This window comes from Oryctolagus cuniculus, chromosome 3 (assembly GCF_051225735.1).
Source record: "Oryctolagus cuniculus isolate XC-2025 breed Fujian yellow rabbit chromosome 3, ASM5122573v1, whole genome shotgun sequence".
NCBI lineage: Eukaryota > Metazoa > Chordata > Mammalia > Lagomorpha > Leporidae > Oryctolagus > Oryctolagus cuniculus.
The window spans coordinates 110,793,062-110,817,091 of NC_142869.1; the positions used below are offsets into that span (position 1 = coordinate 110,793,062).

The following is a 24,030-nucleotide window of genomic DNA, read 5'->3' on the forward strand; positions in this document are numbered from 1 at the left end:
TTACTAAAATTAATCTCTCATCTTACAACAGGTGATTCTGAGTTAACAAGACATTGTAGATCCATTGAACTATCTGTGGTTAAGTGGTTTTAGGGCCATCAGTTCTTAGGCCTGAAAGGAATAAAAAGTTACTGACTTAAAGGTAGCAGTGATTTATTTTATAAATTAGAAAACAGAAGAGGCTTACACATGGACAACTTGGAGCTTTCTGGAAATTCCATAATCCTGCTTGGAAGACACTGTCAAGATACTCTCTAGTGTAAGAATGCAGTCATATGTGCAAAATGAAAATCTCAGGGAAGTCTACACACCCACCCCACTGGGATTCCCAAAGATGTGTCCCTTAAGCATAACCTATTTGAGAAAATGCATTTACTCAAGAGAGGTGTTAAGTGCTACAATGATAGATCCAGTAAAGGCTCAAGCAAATTGTGCAGATGAAAATTGAGTTGTTTAATGACATGTGTGACTGAGTAAAGAGGTGGGAAAGTGATCTTCAGTACAGGGTGATCTGAGCTGCCAGGAATCGTTAAGGAAGAGGTGTGCGAGAGAGAAAGGAGAATGGATGGGATGTAGAGAAAGGACTGCTGTCTATTGGTTTTCCGTTAATCTATTATAACATGGAGCTCACTGGGTATTTTATAATGAGTCAGAGACATGCAGCCAAAGCTTCTTGCTTCTAAAGAGAAATCCTCATTTTTTGAAAGTTGCTAGTGCCTGAAAAAATAACTTATCAATGTCAGTCTTAATTTCCTGCATCAGCCCATTGATAGAATACGAGAGGAGCCATTTAGCCATCATCTTATCAGTGCTACAATGTCCACTCTACTCATTTTGCAGACGATCAGGTGAAAGAATGATGTTTGCTTAGTCTTTGCTTTGCCATCCTGGTAAAGTTAAAAGCTGTTCAGGAAGGGGGAGGAACAGGCTGAGAGGTGCCCAGGTGACAAAACATTGTCACAGCCAAGCCATGAGCACTGAATCTATCTCCAATGTGTTTCTTTTGTAGCTAAAACCTGTACTCTGGAGATGTTATTGTTTGATTATAAAAGCAGGAGGATTTGAAGAGAGACTTTGGTGTGACCACAATAAATACTCTCTGCCTGAAACTCAATTGTGTCAGTTCCCAGACACAGGAGAAAAGTGCTTTAATGTGACTTTTCTGCCCATTTGAAACTCAGCCATGTGTTCTGCCATGAGAGCCTATTTGGAAGGAATCCTATGTGTGCAAGAACACATTTGGAGTGGGCATCAGGCACACTGCTTTCGAATGAGTACATCTCATCACCAAAGATGTGATTTCCCTTCACCATTGACCAGATTGTCAAAACACTTCCCTGATGTCAAAAATGTTTGTAGAATTCCACTCTAAAATACATTAAGTTTAAGTAAATCAATCCCTTTGCTATATAACATAGAATTTAAAAAATTAAAAATACTTCTCATATTCTGGGTTATAATTGAATCAGACTTTTAAAATGAGAGGAATGGTGAGAAAGAGGCAGTGTAATGTAATGCAGTTTGGAAGGGTTGGGCCAGAGGGCAGAAGTCTGAAATCCATTTCGGGATTTTATGACCTGGTACAAAATATTTCATCTCTCTAAGTCAACCATTACAGAGAACACTTGTCCAATACACTCTGTAATGTTTTTTACTGGCCAAACTATTCCGATACTCTTTGAGGTGATGAGGACACTCCCTGATCTTCAAAATATCTATAAATTCATGCTTCCCCTGAATCTGTGGGAAGATAGTGTCTCAGTCATGACATCTGAGTATGACGAAGGTACCTCTGTTTCCTGGTGGAGCTTCGACAGTTAGGAATTACTGGTACCACTATGTATTTGCCTAGTGTTCCCCATTTTTGTGTTTCTGTTGATTCCTCTGACAGTCTCACAGCCCAGGTGTTGCAGTGACATAGGCTGAGTCTCTTGTCCGCCCTTTGCCACTTTGCAGTTACAGCAGGTCTGTGCAAGCTCTAGAACTCTTTGAGCCTCCATTTCTTACCTGCCAAATGCAGATTATAATAATAAAGTATTGTGGAGCGCATTTAATGTGTTTTGCACGTGAGTTACTGACACCACTGCAGGTCTCCACAATTATTGGTCTTTGCAGTTGTTATAGTTATTTAAAAGGGTTGTCTGCCACGTAGGCAGCTATGGATATCATCTTTCTGAATGATGAGGGAGATAAGGCCCAAAGAAGTATTTTGTCTTGCCTGTAATTCACCGCAAAGTGGTGACAAGTTTCATAGCAGAGAAGAGAATGCCTTAACAATGGGTGGAATTGGTCTTAAACAACCCTGGCAGTAAGCCTCACACATGGGAGAAAAACCTAAGGTATCCTTCTGTTTGCCCTGTCAACTCTCAAGTATCACATCTCCCACGGACTACAAATGGACCTGAACCACCACCATTCACATGTCCTTTCTCTCCCAGACCCACTACCCATCCACTGCCCTCCTCCTCCTCCTTCCAGACTGAACTCAGGCCCTGGTATTATTATGGCTATTTGATAAATGTCAGTAAGAAGGAGCCCATGGGAAACATATAGTCTCTCTACTTCTCTACAGATAGGAGTGAGGCACTTGTGTTTTCTGGTGCTCACAGCTCAAGGAACAGCCATAAACCTAGTTCAGTTACTAAATGTTTATTAGGCATTGGCTTCATTCCAAACATTGTGCTGAACACCAGGGGTACACAAATGGAGAATTCTGGGCATCTGGATTTGATGAAATTATCTGAACTGACTCAGAAGCAGAATCTTCATTTACATCTTTTTCTTAAATTTCAGTTGAAGAATGAATCACTCTAATATATTACCTCAGTATCAGACCACACAAATAGGTCAATTTCATCAAATAGTCCTGGAGTTTGTTTTATTTTTAATAATTTCCTTGGACATCACACAAAAAAATAATGCTGTCATTATAAATGATCAGGAACTTACATTCCTTAGAAGTTCCTAAATTGTGAACTTAGTCTTTTTTACATGCTGGAAAAAAAAATAATAATTTCTTTAAGCAGATGGCATGCAGAGCTGCTGTGTAAATGCCAACTCTTCTGCTGTTTACTGTTCTATTTATTCAGGGAGAGATTTGCATGTTGGATTCACCTGAGCACTTGGTCTGTGATGCAGAGGAGTTGGGAAGCTTAGCTGGGTAGTACTTTCTAAGAAAACCCCTTAGATATTACAATAAGGTATGATAGCTTCAGATGATGTAAAAGTGACTTGAATTCTTGGTGACTATTAAACCTGTGTGCCTTATTGTTTTGTAAAATAGTGGGATGAACTTATTTAATTATTTACATGATTTCAGGATTATAATGACATTTACAACAATTTAGTTTGAGGTTTTGAGAATTAGACTCTGTGATAGGGGTCAAGGGCAAGTAAATAAGTAGGAAATACAGGATGGATTGGATGTTATGGTATAGTGGGCTAAACTGATGCTAAGGATGTCTGTATCCCATATCAGAGTGCTAGTTTGACCCCTCACACCTCTGCTTCCAATCCAGCTTCCTGATAGTCTATCCTGGAAGGCAGTAGATGGTGACCCAAATGATGGGTCCCCTTCCACCCACATGTGAGACCAGGATGGAATTCTGGGATTGTTTAAAGGCCACCACAAAACAAAACACTGGAGTAAGAGAGAAGATTTAATGCTGAGAGTTGTGGCTGCCTCTCTGTGCACGAGAAAACAGCAGCCTGCTCTGGGAGGACAAGTCTTCTTGTAGCTTAGCAGAGATAAGTACAGCAAATTCTACTGAGTGGGGTGAAGGCAACACAAGTGGTTGGGCCATTTGGTCACCTGATTTCTGGTAAACCAGGCTGGGCTTAGGAAACTGAAACTTATATTTATTGTATGAGATAGCAACTGGGCCAGAACCTAAGGTGGCACCAAGGCTTAAGATAGTGCTTCAAGCCGGTGCCACAGCTCAATAGGCTAATCCTTCGCCTGTGGCATTGGCACACTGGGTTCTAGTCCCTGTCAAGGCACTGGATTCTGTCCTGGTCGCTCCTCTTCCAGTCCAGCTCTGTGCTGTGGCCCGGGAGGGCAGTGGAGGATGGCCCAAGGGCTTGGGCTCTGCACCCACATGGGAGACCAGGAGGAAGTACCTGGCTCCTGGCTTCTGATCAGCGCAGTACGCCGGCCACAGCCAGCTGCAGTGCGCCAGCCACAGCGGCCATTGGGGGGTGAACCGACAGAAAAGGAAGACCTTTCTCTCTGTCTCTCTCTGTCTCTCTCTGTCTCTCTCTCAATGTCCACTCTGCCTGTCAAAAAATAAAAATAAAAAAAAAAAGACGGTGCTTCAGATAACACAGTACTGGATTTACTAACACACATGGCTTCAGCCTGGCACAGACCTGGCTGTTATGGGCACTAGGGAGTGAGCCAGCAGATGGAAGATTTCTTGCTTTCTCTCTGTCTGTCTGCCTTTCAATTAGATGAAATAAATATTTTTTAAATGATAAGGTACAGGAAAGACCAAAGGAGAAAGACAAAGAAGAAAAGCCAGCCAGTGAAAGGTGTGTTGTCATGCCAGTTGCATTATTTATGCAGCACAGTGCAAAACAAAATGCAGGGCCTCATGTTCAAAGGTTGTTAAGAATTTCAAGACAATCACAGTTGAGACAGGGCCCTGTGTGACTGCACAGGTGACATACATATCAAGTGCCTTGGCTACCAAGGTGGGTGATAGAAGCTCACTTCTGGGGTATAAAACCCAAGTCTCAACAAGTTATCATCTGCCACTGGGTCTGGAGTGAAGTACTTCTCCCCAGCTGTCATCACTGACAAGCCCAGGACTGCTTCTGGGGTTGTAACCTTCAGGCAGACAGAATGGTTCCTGACAATTGGACCAGCTTAAATGGGACAGTCCAGGACCTTATCCTCTGAGAGTGCCCAACATGCTACCCAGATGCTGAGGCATTACCTGCTGCCCCTGCTTCTTAGTCAGCTCTTTAGTTTCCACCATGTGGAAATTCCACCATGTGCTGAAGGAAAGAAGGGAGCTGTGCACCTGAGTTCCTAACATGCAGGCATTATTGTGTTCAAAGTATTATGATCTGGATGAGCTATTTCTGCCCCTGACAAACCTCATTCTTCTCCTTTGGGGAATAGAATCAACATTATTCTCAATCCATTTCTACAAGAAGGGAATCTCAGAAACACATTGGAAAAGTGGTTTTATAATAATGTCATTCCTAAGTAATAGCAGTATCTCTCAAAGGTTGAGATAGGTGGTGGATTAAGAAGATGGCTTCCATTGAGTTCATCTTAAGTGGGCCATCTTTCAGCATTTTCTGAAAAGAGGGAGAAAAATGATTGAATAAAAAAAAAAACTCCCCTAATTTGTGCTCTTTAATTGTTGCTGTCATGAACACAAGCTCTTTAACTGCTTGTTAACATGAATGGGCCTTGGAGAACCCAGATATTGGTCACATGTTATTCTGGGTGTATCTGTGAGTGTGTGTTGAATGAGAAGAACTTTTAAATGGGTCAACTGAGTAAAGCAGAGTGCTGTCCTGAATGTGGCAGGTGTCACCCAATCAGTGGGAGGCCCAGATGCAAACAAAGGGTAGACTCTCCCCCAAAGAAGAGAGCTCTTCTTCCTGCTTTCCAACTGGGGCATTGGGCTTTTATTTATTTATTTTTTCGTGCTTTGGACTAGAGCTACACATCAGCTCTCCTGGATCTCCAGGTTGCTGAGTTGCCCTGCAGATCTCGGCACTTGTCAGCTTCCATAATCCTGGGAGCCAGTTCCTGACAGTACATATACCTGCTCATGCATGCTTGCATATATATCCTGTTGGTTCTGTTTCTCTGGAGGACCCTGACTAATACAACCACATGTAACTGGATTTCAGTAAGAGGACTAGAATGTCAGCTGGAGTAGGTTGAATCTCAGGCATCTGCCTGGGTTTGGCTTCTTCCAGGCCAAAAGAAAAAAAACTAATGAATTTATCCTATAAACTGGGCAGGGGGTAGAAAGAAACTGCAAACACAAGGGTTCAAGCACTAGACACCTGGTGTCATCAGCATTTATGTAAAGCAGTAGAGCAGGCAACCCTGCTGAACCCCCAGTTATTAAAAAGCCTTATAGTATAGTCCTCCAGTTCCATGTGAGAAAACAGAGCTACACATTATTACTTAAACTGAATCTGGGTTCAGAACTCATGCAAGATGTGACCCTCCTCACGGGGCACCTGTTTTCTGCATACATGGTCACCCCATCCAGAGGGGACAAAAGGTGCCAGAGGATTGTGTGCAGGGAAGGGCTGAGACCCTTGAATATCCCCATGGCTGCAGACAGCATGTTTTCTCATTACCCATTAACGGATCCCTCTTAGGGAGAGTTTGTGTTTAACAACAAAGCTCCTCTAAGAGCAAAAGTGATGACTTGAGATATGCATAAGCGGCTCCTGCTGAAGTCAGTGGGAGTCGCTTTCCATGTAGATAATTGCACTGGCCAGAATTGCAGAGGACAATTAGCACACAGTGCAATTGCAGTTTTCTTGCTCTTGAAGAGGACTGGACTGCAAAGGAAACCAGATTAAGTGGCCTTTTCCTCAAACTAGCATGTTCAAGATTCTGCAGTTGGGTTAGGTGCTGTACTGAGTTTGCACTGAATTTTCCTTTGTAGCTTTAAGTTGTATAGGATATTATAATGATGCTACCAGACAAAGGCATGATCCACTGTATGTGAAATTAGAAATCCTCGTTCACCAACCCCTCTATGAGACAGTGACACCTTTGAGTCACATATACATAGTGGCTCTGCTTTGTTAATTGCTCAGTGATCCTTGACAGAATTAACATCAAGCATCTGAACTCTGACAAGTTCAGATATCCTAGCATAATGGAGGCCTTGGAGAGGGAGCAGAGGATTCAGGGCATGTTCATCCCTTTACAATAAACCTTACCCATTAGTGAGTTTGTCCTTATAAGGATACTGAGCTCTGCTCAGCTTAGAGTGCTGCAGAATAGTGCATGGAATAGAAGCTAAGATAAATTCTTCAGAAACAGGTGGGCTGAGCTCTGTGCTTCAGAATGAAATTTCTCCATCCCCTGTGCACTGAGAAAAATTTAGCTTTTGAAGGCTTTGAAGCCCTGGCATTCTGCTGCAATCCTTAGGACTCCACAGAAGGATTCACTCAGCCTCTGTCTCATGTTCCTCATTCTGCTCCATCATTGATTCTTTGCAAGTATGTGTAGGGGTGGGGAGATTCGGACTCCCCAGATATCCTGTGACTAGCTCTAGCCCATCAGAGACAATTTCAGTCTTTTTATCATGAGGTTCTCTTAGTTACTTTTGATTTTCTACCAAACCTCACCTTTAGCAATGCTGCCTGCTGTCCCTTTTCTATCCATTTCCCCAACAACTCCATTTGTTAACAAAGTGCCCAAGTTTAGCTCTTGATGTTTCCAGTATGTCTTCAGCATCATGACTCTGTTCAGCCTCTTCCCCTTTCCTTGTTTGTTTGTCACTGCTAGCCTCCAATGGGGACTTTTTCCCACATCTTCTACCTTGCCTCCCTTTTTAAGAACCCCTCCACCACTACCCATTCTGTTCTCCTATTTCTTCACATTGGGAAACTAAGAGTGGTCTTGGATACCATTTCCATCTCCTTTTTCTTGTCTCTATAAGATTTATACTTTCTAAGGAATCAGTAGCACAGTCAATATTATTCAACATGCAGTAATGTCGTTCTGTTGGAAGACCACATTATGAGAGTTGCCTTAGACAATATAAATGCTTATTCTTGATAATGGCTTTTGAATTTTTGTATATTTTCCTTGGGTCCTAATGATTGCAGAGTCTCATCAGATTTTCTGTCAAATTTTGTTTACTTTTCCTGAACACCAAAGAAAGGCCAAAAATATATAAGATTCGAACTTAACATGCAGGGTCAGAGGTGCTAAAGTAATTACTGAGCCTTCACATTTTTCATAAAACTTCCCTAGCATTTCAAGAATTATAACAATGCACTATAAACAGAACTGGACCTAAAACCACCTTATCTAAGTCTCAGTTACAGATCTGCCCCTTGAGCAAATCTTTGGCTCAGTTTCTGTATCTGTAGCATAGTATCTGGGTATACTGATTTCTGCCTTACCCAACCCAAAGTGTGATGGCAAAAATCAAGGGAGGTGAAGTTCATGGCAGCAGAGTTTCAATGCAAAGTGTGTGTAAAGTGCAAGAGACTCCTTTACATCAACCTGCCAACAGCTCACTGACCTATGTAGCTAGGGAGATATTTGAGGGTAATTTTAATGTCATTTCTCTTATATATCTTTTAAGAAAAAAGATGCTACTTTTGTGATACTCAGTGAAAGCCCAGAGGGCAGAACCCCTTCTTGCCAAGTCCATTGTAGAGAATGAATACTACAGGCGGTGATATCTCAAGGGCCTGAGGGCATGACTTGACTATGTGTTGATGGTTGGTATAGAAAAAGAATTTGAACAGACTTTCTGAACATGAGATTATTTTAGAAAGTGAGATAGAAGAGGAAGAAGAGAAGAAAGTCTGCATCACACCAAATAGATTCTAAGAAACATCAGACTATGTATTTATTTCAAATGATCGCTGTGAAAGCTCATTGGAAGGGAGGTGCTGGGGAGAAAAATTCTCCTGACTTGATTGTTAATGGTTCACTAGAGTCCATAATGGAGTGGTAATTGAATTTAAAAAAATTATAAATACTGGAGGAGGCAACCTAGAAGATGAATGTATTCTTAGTAACATTGTGGAATTTGGTCTAAGGAGAAAGAGTAGGGTAGGGTTGTACTAGTCACAGAGTAGTGTGAAGAGCTCTGGACTTGGTGTTAGACCTGGCTTTGAACCCTGGCTTCTGCATTTGTGCTTATGTCCCTGTCATATATTCTCTGTGCATTTGTTTCCTTTCTGTAAAAGAGAAGATCACTGTGAAAGAGTGTTACCATAAACTCAGTTAAAAGAATGGGTAAGAAAGAATGTAGCAGACATTGTGGTTGGCTTCCCCCTACTTATTTCTAAAGATGAAACTTAATGAAGACATCCTGGTAATCTTCCCTGCCAGTGATTTATTCAGAAACCCAGGCATACACCCATCTGTGAATGGCATTCCTCCAAGTTATATAGATTTATGTAGGAATGAGTTTGTGACCTTATTTAACTAGTTACCTGGGGATAGGTGGAAGAACGGGGAGGGTCACATGAAGAGTCAAAGTGACTGATAATGAAATGGCTATAGCAACTTCCTAAACAACCTGGACCCAAAGCTGAGATATGGGAGGGGGTGCACACCCAAGATGAAAGCTGCACTTGGGTTAATAAAACTCTTTAATGTTTAACATGTTACTTCCCACCAAAAGCATTCTTACTGATGCAGAATACTTATTTAAGAGAATGCAGAACAAAGTACTGTCAAAGCATGTGTTTAGTTTATCAGTTAAGGTGCCCATGTTCTTCATGGAAGGAAGAAGCTGGGTTTCCTTCTGGCTCCAGCTCCTGACTCCAGCTTCCTAATGATTCAGATCTTGGCAGGCAGTGGTCACGGCTCAGTGACTAGGCTCATGCCACCTACATGGGAGACCTGGATTTCATTCCTAGCTTCAGGCCAGCCCAACCACAACCTTTGTAGGTGTTTTTAGAGTGAATCAGCAGATGGGAGTACTCCTCCAACCTGCTTTCAAACAAATAAAATAAAAAGTGCCGTCAACCATAGCAATCAAGCCTCAGTCTTTGAGTTTACATAGGCTTCCCTCTAAATCCTGGCTTTTTAGTTACAACTATGAACAATTTATTGCTGTCCTGAAACTTCTGTTTACTCATATGTGAAATGTGTCCAGTACCTGTTGTGCAATGACATCATGCAAATGCCAGGCTTGCCCAATAGTGAACAAGCAGCAAATAGCCTTGTGCTGTAGAAATGTGAGGTATAATGAAGGGCAAATACATTTGCATGGAGTGTATATAGGCTGCCTGGATGGTTATGAATTGGTGGCCCTGTGTCTGAACAGTCCTTTCTGCAGAGAGGAGTCTTGGGCGCATAGCCATCCAAGGGTTGTGACCCATTTCCACACTAGAGAAATACAAGGCTACAGAATCCCTGGGGCACTCTCTGTCTGATACCAGGGATCCCAACTCTACTGAATAGCAGGGTGCTGGGGTCAGAGCCTGAGCTATGGAGCCAGGCTGCCACAATGTCAAGTGTCCATCTTCACTTGTAGAGCTTGGATTTCCTCCCAGGTAGGATGAGGAAAACAGTAGCTACCTCTCAAGATTATTCTTAGGATGAAGGAGGACACAAAGCCCTCTGCAGACTGCCTGGGTCTGGGATTAAGATACAGTCTTTGTCTTGTTTCCTGATGGCTCCTGAAGACCCTGCCTTAACCAGGGATACACGTGGGAAAGCCCAGTTCATCTATTCAGCCATGTTCTACAAAGATTTCACTTTCGGATTTGAGCAAATCATTATTTTCAAGCATGATATTCTCAGTATTTAAAAAGCAGATGCATCAAGATATAATTTACAATTATAATTCCCAACAGAATTCACCATTTTTAGATATACATGTTTGTGACTTCCAATTAATGTGTATACAATTGTGTAACCATTACTACCATCAGCAACCTAGAGCACTTCATCACCCCAGTCCTCATGCCTCTTTACAGCCCATCCTCTCTCAGCACCACAAGCCACAGGGAAACACTGATCTGCTGTCAGTTGCTGTAGTTTTTTCCTTTGGTATAATTTCATGTAAGTGGAATTGATCACATAGTGTATGAAGTTACTTCAAAAAGTTCAAGGAGGAGCCAGCATCATGGTACAGTGGGTTAAGCCAAACCTCTGTGTTGCTGGCATCTGATATGGGCATCAGTTCCAGTATTAGCTGGTCTACTTCCAGTCCAGCTCCCTGTTAATATGCATGGGGAAGCAGCAAAAGATGATCCAAGTGCTTGAGCCTTCCCACCCATTTGGGGGTGGAGTTGCAGGTTCCTGGCTTCAGCAAGGCCCACCCCTGAGTTGTAGCCATTGGAGAGTGAACCATGGATGGAATCTCTGTCTCTCACTCTCTGTAACTCTGCCTTTCAAATAAATAAACATGGGCTGCATAAGGTCTGCAAAATCATCTGGTCTGGACATGCCAAAGAGCCTCAGGAGAGACTCAAAATTCAATAAACTGATGGCAGGCTAATTTTAAGTGGATAGTTTTTATGTCCCATGAATGATGGCCCTTGTCAGGAAAAAGGCTCACCACCCTGCATTGCCTGTTGAGTTTGATGGCTTCCTCACAGGATGTTTTCATTTTGTCTGACTTGAAAAATGTGTTGACTTAGCATTTGTTCATATGTGAGAGTCCTCCAAAAAGTTCACAGAAATGTGTGTTATGGAAAAACTATGCTAAATGTAGAGACTTTTTTTCACCAAAATAAACTTATCTTATAATTCTGTGTTTTCATGAACCTTTTGAAGCCCCTTCATACATTCTGTCTGTTAATGACTGGAAGATCTATAGTAATGCCTCCTTTTTCATTCCTATGATTAGTAACTTTTGCCCTGCCTCCTGGTCTTTCTCTCCCCACCCCCGCCCACTCAGTTCCCTTCCACCACTACCACCTTTGTTCTCTGTAGGTCTGGTTAGATTTGTCAGTTATAGTTATTCTGACAAATAACCAGCTTTGTTTCAGTGATTTTAAAGGTTTTTTGATAATTTTATTTATTTCTCCCTTTTATTTTATTTCTTCTCCTTAGCTTCTGTTTCATGTGTTCTTATTTTCCTAGTTTCTTAAAATGGAGTCTTGGGCCATTTATTTTAAACCTATCTTATTTGTGCTATAATATTTTTTTCTTTAGCTGACCCCATTGTATTTTCATGTCCTATTCACTTCAAGTTGTCCTCTAATTTTCCTTTCAATCCTCTGCATATTTAGTGGTGTACTGTTTAATTTCCAAATTTAAATTCCAAATAGTTGGAAAATATTCTATACTACTTTCCTTTGCTAGTTTAGTGCTGTCATATTCAGAGAACATATTTAGGATGATTTCAATTATTCTAAACAAGGCTTCATTTATGATGAAGTATGTGATACACCTTGATCATTGTGTACTGCAATATATATATTCTGCTGGTGCCGTGGCTCACTAGGCTAATCCTCCGCCTGCGGCGCCGGCACACCGGGTTCTAGTCCCAGTTGGGGCACCAGATTCTGTCCCGGTTGCTCCTCTTCCAGTCCAGCTCTCTGCTGTGCTTCAGGAAGGCAGTGGAGGATGGCCCAAGTGCTTGGGCCCTGTACCCGCATGGGAGACCAGGAGGAAGCACCTGGCTCCTGACTTCAGATCAGAGCAGTGCTGGCCATAGCGGCCATTATGGGAGTGAACCAATGGAAGGAAGACCTTTCTCTCTGTCTCTCTTTCACTGTCTAACTCTCTCTCTCTCTCTCTCTCACTCACTCACTCACTGTCTAACTCTGCCTGGCAAAGAAATTTAAAAAAAGAAATAACAAAAAGAAATATATATATTCTGCCTTTTAGGGGAAAAGTGTTCTGTAAAACATTTCACAAAAATTTAGTTGTTTGGATTATCTATATGGTTTTTCTATTCAATTAATTTACTGAGAGAAGACTTATAATTTTAATTATAGATTTATCTTTATATCCTTTAAGTTCAGCTCTGTCAGTTTTGCTTCATATATTTTACAGTTCTATCATTTTGGGTATACATTTTTAGAATTAGTATGTCTTCTTGATGAATTAATCTTATTATCACTATACGTTCTCTTCATTCCTAATAATATTTCTTTTTAGAAGCCTGAGTTTTATGATGTTAGCATAGCAGCTCCAACTTTCTTTTGATTAGTGATTGCATGCTGTGTATTTTTTCTATTTTTCTACTTGCATGTATCAGTATTTTTATATTTAATAGGGTTTTGCCATCAGTATATGAATGGATCTTGCTTTTAACTCCAATCTTACAACTTATGAATTAGAGTGCTTAGACCATTTACATTTAATGTTATTTTCTAGATGGTTGGAATTAAATTTACCATCTTAGAATTTATTTTCTATTTATTCCATTTGTTCCTTATACTTTTGCCTGTTTTCTACCTTCTTTTGAATTTTTATATTCTACTTATCTGCACTTGTAATTTATCATCTTTACCTCTTTGTTTTCTTGTTTAGTGAGTTGTCTAAAATTTATAATTGTTTAAAAATTTTATTTGTTTGAGAGGTAGAGTTATAGACAGAGGGAGAGACAGAGAGAAAGGTCTTCCATCTGCTTTTTCACTCCCCAAATGGCTGCAAAGGCTGGAACTGGGCCTATCTGAAGCCAGGAGCCAGGAGCTTCTTCTGGATCTTCCATGCGGATTCATGGCCCAAGCACCTGGACCATCTTCTGCTTTTCCCAGGCCATTAGCAGGGAGCTGGATCATCTTGGACCCAAACTTGCATCCATATCAGATGCCAGCATTGAAAGTGGCAGCTTTACTGCTTTACCCAGTACACTGCAATGCCAGCCCCTAAAACAGCATATCTAAAACAGTGTTTTAGATTACTTTGGTATAACTTTCCCATCCTTTTAACTATTTTTACATATTTACTTCTACATATACTATAAACGTTACAATAAGCATAGTTTATATACACAATATCATACCATTTCCAGTGCTCCTCATTCTTTTGTCTACATCCTCATTTCTATTTAGTACCCATTTTTTGTATGTCTGTGAGACTTCCCTTAATATTTAGTGTGCTAAAAATTCTCTGGCAGTAAATTTTCTCAGATTTTTGTTAGAATATATTTATTTGGCCGGCGCCGCGGCTCACTAGGCTAATCCTCCACCTAGCGGCGCCGGCACACCGGGTTCTAGTCCCGGTCGGGGCGCCAGATTCTGTCCCTGTTGCCCCTCTTCCAGGCCAGCTCTCTGCTGTGGCCACGGAGTGCAGTGGAGGATGGCCCAGGTGCTTGGGCCCTGCACCCCATGGGAGACCAGGATAAGTACCTGGCTTCTGCCATCAGATCAGCGCGGTGCGCCGGCTGCAGCGCGCTGGCCGCGGCGGCCATTGGAGGGTGAACCAACGGCAAAGGAAGACCTTTCTCTGTCTCTCTCTCTCTCTCTCTATCTGTCCACTCTGCCTGTCAAAAATATATATATATATATATTTATTTTGCCTTACTTTTAAAATTAATGGAAAAGTTGCTTAATTTGAAATTATTTTTTGAAACATTAACAAGCCTTCCTTTCCTTTTGTGCACCCTAAAAATGTTATTCCTTTTTTACTATTGCTCCTCTGGAAAATATAAAGTGCTATTAAAATTTTATCTTTGTCACTCCTTTATCATTTCGATTATGAAAAGTCTTGGTATAGTTTTCTTCTTGTTCTTACTGAGTGTCATACCTTGAATATTTAGTTTTTATCAAATTTAGCCAATTTGAGCCTATAATTTCTTCACATTTTTTCTTCCCTTTTATCTCTTTTCTTTACCCCTGGGATTCCAATTGCACATATTTAGGCCAGTTAATATTGATTCCCAGGCTCCTCTTGCTCTGTTTATTGTTACATGTACTTTCCCCCCTGTGTTTCTATTTTGAGTAGTTTATATTGTTTTTTTTTCCTTCAAATTTATGGATATTTATTCCTACTATGTGTAATATCTCTGTTAATCTGCTATAATTTCAATAATAATCTCATTGTATTTTTCACTTAAATGTATTTCTCATGTATAATTACCAATTTTACTTAGTTTTTGTATGTATTTATCTACAGTAACCACTTTTAAATCTTTGTTCATTTCACTACCTCTCATTTCTTTTTGTTCCCATTGACTGATTTTTCTCTTGAATATGGGTTTTTTTGGTAATTTTCATTAGATGGTATAGCTTATAAATTCTTATAATGTTCGGCATTAGATTTCTTGTTTTTCTATGAAAACTATTGAATTTTTCTATGAAGTATAATTAATGTATCTTCAAATTAGTTTTATTTTTCAGGATTCACCATTGATCTTTGCTATGGCAAGTCTAAGGAAGACTTTATTCTAAGTTTAATTTAGTTTTGCTACTTCGAGTTTGACCCTTCTTAGAAATTTACCTATGGTCTTTATACTGGAAGGCCTTGCCTCTCTATTAGCAGCAAATATTATTCTCAGTGTGAGTTCCAGAAGTGAGTCAACCTGAAACCTCAGATCTCATGAATTTCACCTCATGCATGTGCCGGTCAGTACTCAGCCAAAGATTGTAGGAAAGCCTCTACTATTTGGTTTCTTTCTCCAATACACTACTCTACAAATTCTATTAACCCTCATCTCTGTCTTCACACGCCTTAACATCTTTGTTGCCTCAGCCGGACCCTGGGGCTCTACTTGCAAGCCTTCTGTCTATGTTGCAGACTGGAAACCATCTCCAGGAAATTTCCAAACAAGTAAAATCCTTACCAAACAAGTAAGGCACATGAAAATGAACAATTTTGAAAGCTTACGGGTATGAGGACCGAAGCTTTCTTCCTTTCTGTGTATAATTTAAAAGTAATACTGATTAAATACAAAGACAAATGGAAAAAAATCTTTGAACTTAAATTCTTGCCTTTCAGAAGCCTTTCCTTAAATAACTGTAACAGTTAATATAATAAACCAAAATAATATATAGTCTTAGGGTATCTAAATTAAAATTTTTAATTTAAAAAAGCTAGAGTAATAACACATAGGGTGCTTTTAGCTCCATTGCTCTGTAACTATCTTTAATAGCATTTCATCAGACGCTAAATTGAAAAGTCTGAATTTTCTCTTGCTTCCCCATTTTCATATACTTCTTGCCAAATAAAGCTGTTTAAATATCTTTACCCTCAACTTATTTTCTTTGTCTCCCTCCCTCATCATCCTCATCAATGCAGCTGTTACCTAGGCAGGTGGAATGGAGAGTAGAGGCAGTTGTCCACATAGTTCAGCAAACTTGATATGGGGTAGAAGAGATTTAGAGAGAGAGAATTGCCTAAAATAGCCCTCTGTATTTATCAAGTCTGCCACAAAATTGTTAAACTTTTCACTTGACTTTGGCAGGACAGCTGGAGATGAAGTGAATCTGTGAAAGAGAGATGATTGAGTAGAAAGGATAACCTTTTAGGATAGAGATGCTGGACCTTCTGTAATGGATAATCATGTCTTTAACAGGGACTTATCTGAAGGTGTAACAAGTCTGTGAACAAATGAGAATTGATAAACATCATTTATTAAGACTTTAAAAATATTATACATAAGTACCAGCCCCAAAGTAGATAAGACAGAAATATGAACAAGTAGTTAAATTATAAATAGATTGGGAAGAAAAGACTGAAAACAGAGTAATTTTGTTAGAGATGGAGACTGAACAAGGATAATGGGAGAATAAAGGGAGAAAATAGTTGGCATTTTTTATTAAAAAAAATACTGGCCAAAGGTCAGGACTGGAACCATTGTGATTCTACGTTTTTATGGTACTGTAGAGGTTTTGCTAATGAAATATTTTTTTATTCAATTAGAAAAATGTCAAACTAAGGCAGACAAGACTTGACATATGGATAGAAAAGAGAAAGGGGCTAAGTAGTAATCATTGCATTGTGGGGAGTTGGAAAGGATACATGTTGTACTCTCATACATGAGGAATTCGAGCTGAAAATGATTACCAAAGCAGCACCTGGGATCCAGGCCTGTTCCTCGGTCATCTGACCAAGTCAAACAAATGTTGTCCATTAAACTGCACTGGCCACAAGAGCCTAATCTCATATCACGGTAGAAGTTGCACGCAAGTCTGGTCATTGTTTTTGCAGGACAGCCCTGGTAGCATAGCAAGACATGCCAGAGTTATGTGAACAAGGGAGGAGCACATCTTAGCAAATTTTCTCTAGGGTTATACCAGCTGTATATGAAAATAAATTCAAGAAAGGTCTCAGTGAATGCCTGGCCAACCTGGGCATTTGGAACACCTTTCTAACCTAGTGCAGTTCTTATCTTTGAGTCACATCCTTCCAAAGTAATTGACATGGTGGCACTGTCAGGTAAAGAATGTTGGGTTTACTGGATACTGAGCTTGAGGTGGCACTTCATTTATGTTGGTTTAAATAACTTACCCTTTATCTTTACAAAAGAATATCTTGGTCCATTTTCTCCTTGTTGAGGTTTTTTGTCAATTTTTTACATTTTTTTTCTTGTGCTCGTTTCTCTGTTCAACAGTATAGCAGATTCCCAATGTGCTTTCTGTCTTTATACCAAATACAGCGCAAGGGACTGGAAAACAAATTTACATTCTCTTGTACATTTTTCAAATTCCAGCTTGAATCCAGTTTGAACTTAGAGGCTGGGCACTGTCATGCATTCAGAAGCCATCAAATTGAATTTACCCTACCAGAAGGTCATCTTAATGCCACATCCAGAAGCTTCCTAATGGTTGTGAATAAATAGCCACTATCGTCATTTTTTACTCCTTTGACCAAACCATGGGATAAACTTAGAATGAATAAATTACATCTAGTTGATGTGGCTCTGGCAGCAGGCATCTTTTTTTTAGCTTGTTTCAGCTGTACAGATGAAGGGAAAGATGTGCAAATAAAGAGATCTGGTCTCCCATATGTAGTTTAAGTTTCTGTTGCCAAGACCATATGTAGATTAAAGATGCTTAGGAACCTGGAGATAATTTTACAAAGACTTATTTACATGACCACTTGAGTTATAGGTAAGTATGCCAATTAGCAGGATGGGATGAATATTAAACACCCACAAGATGCTCCTCCTGGCTGGTGAATTGTTTTGGATCCTCAGTGCATATTTGGCTAAAACTTGTGTAGATGTGATGGAAGTTCTCAAAGTCAAAATATATTCAAAGTTTTGTAAGCTGATTACTAAAGTAGTCTGAATCTTTAAGCAGGTAGATCCTTGTGCAGACGGAAGTGCTGTGTGTGCTGTTAGGATAGAAGTGCTATAAGTTCCCAACTGAATATCATGCTGTACTAATTTGGGAATTTGAAAATTTCCTAAGGGAGCATCCATAAACATTATTTGTTTGGGTTTTGAAAAATGTCTCTCAAGTTGCCAGCTCCAAAATGGATTTCTCAAAATGGATGCCCCCCTTTCTGTGCACCAGGCAAGCACTTTAGTCCACCTTTACTAGTTGCTCATTAACAAGTTTGATGAACTCACCCCCAAGGAAATACTTAACAAAAGGCAATCACTTAAGAAATACCCAGGATCACTGTTAAGTAAAATGTATCCTGGTGCTGCAGTACAGCACTATCTGCACAGGTAACAGTGATTTGCCTTGGATTCTGTGACAGTGTGTGTTTTGTGGGCCTCTAGGAGCCTTCACCTCCCCCTGACAAACACTTACAGAAACTTTCTGAGCACCTGCCTCCTAATGAACATTATGCCAGGCTTATTGTAAGTGGGCTGTGATTCTAAGTCAGAGTGGTTTGAAACACCCCCTTGTTGCACAGTGTGAAGGTAACCATGCTGATCTTGAAACTTAGTCTTTTCAACGCTGAAACCTGCACTCCCCTCACTTCATTCTTCTGAATAGTCATAGTAGTTTAGAACTGAAGTCAGAGTTTCTTAAGCCTATCCTGTAATATGCTCTTTGGGCACACACATTAATAATACTAAGAGATCTGATTTACAAATCTGAAATGAAAAAAGATTTGTGAAATAGAATCTATGAGAAGTTGAGATACTTGAATCTGTAGAGAAGGCTGAGGAAGAAAAATCAGTAGCATTGTCCAGACATCCTAAGTCATTGCTAATTCAGAGTCTACTCACTTGGAAATTCATATTAACTACAACAGTATGAGAAAGCATCTTTTCTCTTTGTAGCTATTGATAAAGATGGCAATGTTGTGTGAAGGAATATACTATAAAACAAGTTTGGAAAAACCATAGTCATCCCAGTTAAGAACAATATGGTTTAAAAGGGAGCAACTCTAAGTTCTGTGTAAATGCCTATAAAAAGCTACTGATCTCATTTACTCACTACAAATATCCCCCAGGAGCTTTGCATGGAACATAGTTTTCAAATTACAGTTGGTACTGGTGTCAGATGCCATGCCAGCATTCAGCATGACGTCTACAATGTCTGAGAATGGTGCCACAATGGCTTTCAGTAGATCTGGGAACTTCAGACCCGGTAATACTGAGAGGTGGCTGCAGGGACTGAGAAAGGTGCTCAAACAGCATTCTACTGGCTGTCTTTTGTCTTGGTCACCCACTCTTGTTCTAAGGACTGGAATGTTCTGAGAAATCTAACTTTAAAATAGTAGTTGCACATAGTCTTAGCCCTCTGGCTATCGGAATTAATGAAGTCTGGCTGGATGGAAAAATAGGTTTAAAGAAGGAAGCCAGCTGTTTGCTCTGGTTGCTGGGGACAGAACAAAAAGCAGCAGATCGAGATTTTACAAGAAAAATTTCACATCAAATGACTAAAGTCAGTGAGTCAGTACAACAATGATCTGTTGTTTTTCATCCATCCATGCATTCTTACCCATCAGTGAAGGCTGACTATGTGTCAGGTGATGACTGAGTACTGGTGATGAAGAGGGACTCAGAGACCCCCTCAGACTGATGCGTATAATTTTACCATGCTGTGGAGTAAAGGCAGTGATAGCAGCAGCAATGGACTTATATCAGAATGCAGAGGAGATTAATAAAATCCAGTTCTGTACAAGAATAGTTACAGTCTAATAACACTTATTTTGAGAAATGCTGCCATTCCTGAGTAATAACAGTGTGCCTGTTGGAAGCATTGTGATGGGTGTATCAGATACTTTGATACCTCTATCATGAAGATAACGTGATCTGGTTTCCAGATGAGGAAAGCAGCAAGGTCACACTTGTTGGCAAGATGAGTGGGGACTTTATATTGAAACATTTCTCCAAATGTTCCTCTTCACCAACATCACATCACCAATGGTGGCCGCTCATCCGTAAGCAACTCATTTCCTTCTCAGATACAGTAACTTCCCTCCTTACTGAAGCCTGATACCAGGTAATATTCCTAACCCAAGCTGTCTCAGCATTCTTCCCCAAAAAGGAGGGCCTTACAGAAAGTCCTGTGTCTCTTGCTAAGAGACTGATCACACATCCATCTCCTTGCATGCCAGATATATGCAGGATAAGCAAGTAAAAAGTTCCTAATTATGTTGTTGATGTGCCCTAAATGGATCACAGGTGTGCTGAGATGATGACACCCCCCCCCAGCCCACAGGTCCCCAGAGGTCCTGGGAGCTGTTGTTTCCTTCAGTGAGCCTTATGTTTTCTGTGTGAGTCCTAACTAGAATGGGTGGGATGCGGTACCCTAAGTCATTCATGTAATGCCTTAGACTTTCGGTGGTGATAAGTGTGAGAAGTTACCTAGAGAGATAGATAAGATGAAGGTAATGGGACAATGGAGACAGGTGAGAAGGCTGGCCAGGGTCAACAGTATAATTGGCAACCTAGAAAGAATGGCACATACTTAGTCCCACAACCTAGCCCTTCAACTAATTTGCAAGGCCCTGTTGGCAGCTGCACCCAAAACCTCAAACGAGGGCTCAGGCTTGTTGAGAACTAGACTAAGTCCAGTCATTGAAGATGCAAGGCAGGCTTGCTCTTTTGAACTTTCTTCCTCCTACAGCCATTTAATTATTTTGTGAATTCTTATAATTCTCTGAGGAAAAAAATTGGCTTCAGAAGTACAGTATCTACCACACTTTCAGGTTACAATATTTTTATGAACTGCAAGAAACTAATAGTGCTTTAAAGAAACTCTATAAAGCCAGTGTCAGCATTTTCCATATAAACTCTGATTTCCCAAGGTTTTTGCATTCTGGAGAAATTTGCTTGAGGGTGAAAGTCTGAGCCCCTGAATGTCTACACCTCATTTCATAGGAAGTTTCAAATAAGTCATTCACATTCAGTACATTTGGCATCTGGAATTTTTAGAAATAAAAAATGGCCTTAATAGCAAGTGGTTTCTGAACTCAATGTCAGTGCACACAATTCTCAGAGAATCATAGATTCTGGTATGGGAATCCTATGTGTTGAGGAGAAAGGAAAATAATTGAAGGGGACAGGGAACAGGAAATGCTGGTGTCCTCTAAAGATGGCCAGACTTAGACTTCCTTCACCATTTTTTCCATTGACCCTAAATCCCTTCCTTCTTTCTGTCCTATATCCTGCAGCTGCCCCATGGTTTGTGTTGTAGGCCAGGAAAACATGTGTGCTTTGGATTTGGAGCTTATCCCCAAATAATCACTGAAAAGGCAGCCAAAAATCTTACTTTGCCTTTGGAATCCTCATTTTAAGGGACTGGGTTAAGTACTCTCCAAGCCAGGAAAGATGTAGAGGGAAGAGAAAAAGCCAGAAAAACACAGCTCTTGGAGGCCATGCTTATCAACAAGCTGAGAGGCAAGGTAAATCTTAAGAGAGGGAGGAGTTACTACCTGATTGTAGGTCTCAGTAACTTTAGAGATAAGGGTGTGTAAGCATCCTGCCTTGGGTCACATGGTATGTTGGGATAGACGCCAAGATAGATGCCTGGAATATTAACAGTATATTTCAACCTCAGAATGAGGGCCCAGGAACCAAGCTAGATCTCTGGGAAGTGCCAATTCCAAAGGAAAAATTGGATGCCTTTGCCTTGCAGCAGGGGACCACATATAATATTCTGCTCACCTAACTGCCTCAGTGGCTATCAACTAAGTGGATGTCCCTTGAATTTACCTGTATCCTTCAGGAGAATGAGTATATATTGGTGGTTAAGAGCATTGTCTTTATACTCACAGAAGTTTAGTTTCAACTCCAGCTTCTTTATTTTATAGCATATGGCCATGAACACATTGCTTAACCTTTCTGAGTCTTGATTCTTCAGTTGTGAGTGGTGGTAATAATTGGTACCTTAGAGAGTTGTGAAGATGAAGAGATGATATCAAGCAGTGAACTCCTGGTTGTTGCAATAAACAGCAAAACCACTGATGGTTCATCTTAAAAGAAAAGTTGTACCACACTGCTGAGCACTCCTTTTTTGAGGTATACATGTCAGAACATGCGCAGAGTAAATCATTAGGGCCAGTGTCCAGAGGTACATGGGTTCTAACATATCTTAGATGTTACATCCCATAAATCTTAAATTTCAGTCCCAAAAGACTGGATCATTTCTGATGAATTCTGCTTCCATGTAACTCTGACATATCTGAGACTTCAGGATTGTCCCAATATAACACATCAACATACTAAACCTGAAGAGTCTTGTATGGCTACTTGAAAATTAAGAAAAAGACACAGAATTTTGAATAGTGAGTTCTTTTTAAAACTCCTCTGACAACTTATCCCTATTCAGACAGCTGATATTTCTCAAAAAGCCTGTTCTATAACAATTAAGTCCCCTTAGTTGAGAAGAAAATGAACAAAGGTTGAGAGTAAAGATGACCAAGGGGAGACCATAAAACCAGTGGGGCTAAAACTTAGTCCTGGAGTTGGTGTTTTGGATACGGGGTAAAACCACCACTTAGGATGCCCATTTTCCATTTTAGAGGGCGTAGTTCAAGTCCTGGCTGCACTGCTTCTGATTTAGCTTGCTGATAATGCATCTTAAGAGGCGACCAATGATGACTCAAGTGGTTGGGCTGCTGCCACCCACATGGAAGACCTAGATGGAGTTCTGAGCTCCTAGCTTAGGCCTGGCCTAGCCCTGAGTGTTACAGGCATTTGAGGAGTGAACTCTCTCTTCCTCTCCTTCTCCCTTCAAATTACATGAAAATAAACATTTTTTTAAATAAATAAAATTTAGCCTTTTGATTCTGGGAAAGAAAGGCAACTCTCAGGCACAGCTCCAGTGAATCACACAGCTACAGGCTTCTACAGCTAAACTATCAAACTCAGAGCTGATGCCATATGCTATGGCTAGATGGTACAATACAGAGAGAATGACACCTGTATCTCTGTGCTAACTATCCCTGTGGAGACTAAGGCCTCTTCTTTTTCAATGGAGAGTTTCATCTTTTAAGTACTTCCAGAACCGAGTATCGAGCCTAGTGGAACCTAGAAAAGCCAAATATGTTCCTACCTCTTACCCCTTTGTTTTTGCTGTGGCATTAAGAAGCTTCAAGAATTCTCATAGCAAAGAGATTTGCAGGAGGAGGTAGGGAATGGCAGATTCTGAAATCTGGATACTATTTTTTTGAGTATGAAATGAGATTCTGTACAAAACATAGTTAGGGATGAGCTACTTGCCTAATCAATAGCTACTAGTATGTAATGAATGTGGCCATTCTGAATTCTAGGGATTTGATGGTAAACATATTTTAATACTTACAGCAACCCCTATGGAGAGCCTGAGACCCTGAGAAATTAAGGTTCTTGCCCAAGGTTTCATACAGTTAGTTGTTGCCAGAGACTGTACCACAAGCCACTGCTCCATAAAGCACTAAAAAGTGGTAACTGTTGAGCTTTTGATTCAAGGATCACATCACAATTATTATATTCCTCACCTTGCCTAACAGATGCTAAATGGTATGTCTTCCCAGTGCTAGACTTTAGAGATGCTTATAAGATGGATCTAGGAAGCTTCTCTCAAGATGGCCTTATGGACAGAAGATCTTGTGGATAACCAGAAGATATTGAAAGCTGTCTCACTGGCTAGGATAAAACCTAACACCACTGCAGAAATTAAATATGTAATGATTTCTCAGATATTGTATCTATATAAAATTTTCTAAAGATGGGGCATAGTTAATATGTCACATATGTGGTGAAATCACTTTAGTTTAATTCTAGAGAATAGTGGGATCCCTAGACATGACAAAAGAATATAAAGGGTACTGGATGAGTTTCATCATTGTACTAAGTGAAGGGTGAAAGACATGAAGTGGCTCTGTGGTCATCTTCATAAGGTATCAAGTGGTGCTTGGGTCAAATGAAGCTCACATGATAAGTGATATTACAGTGGGTAAGGTACACTTTGAGATGGCCCTTTCAGCTGTGAATTACTTATCATCCCAAATTAAGAGGCCAGAGGTTTAGTCAACTGCTCGTGCACAGTTACCTT

At 40.3% G+C, this 24,030-nt stretch overlaps 1 protein-coding gene across 16 annotated transcripts in view; it reads left to right on the forward strand.

The window, feature by feature from the left end:
* The window catches only part of NCKAP5 (NCK associated protein 5), a 1,067,666-nt gene that overhangs the window by 974,884 nt on the left and 68,752 nt on the right, over window positions 1–24,030 (forward strand). The window lies entirely within an intron of this gene.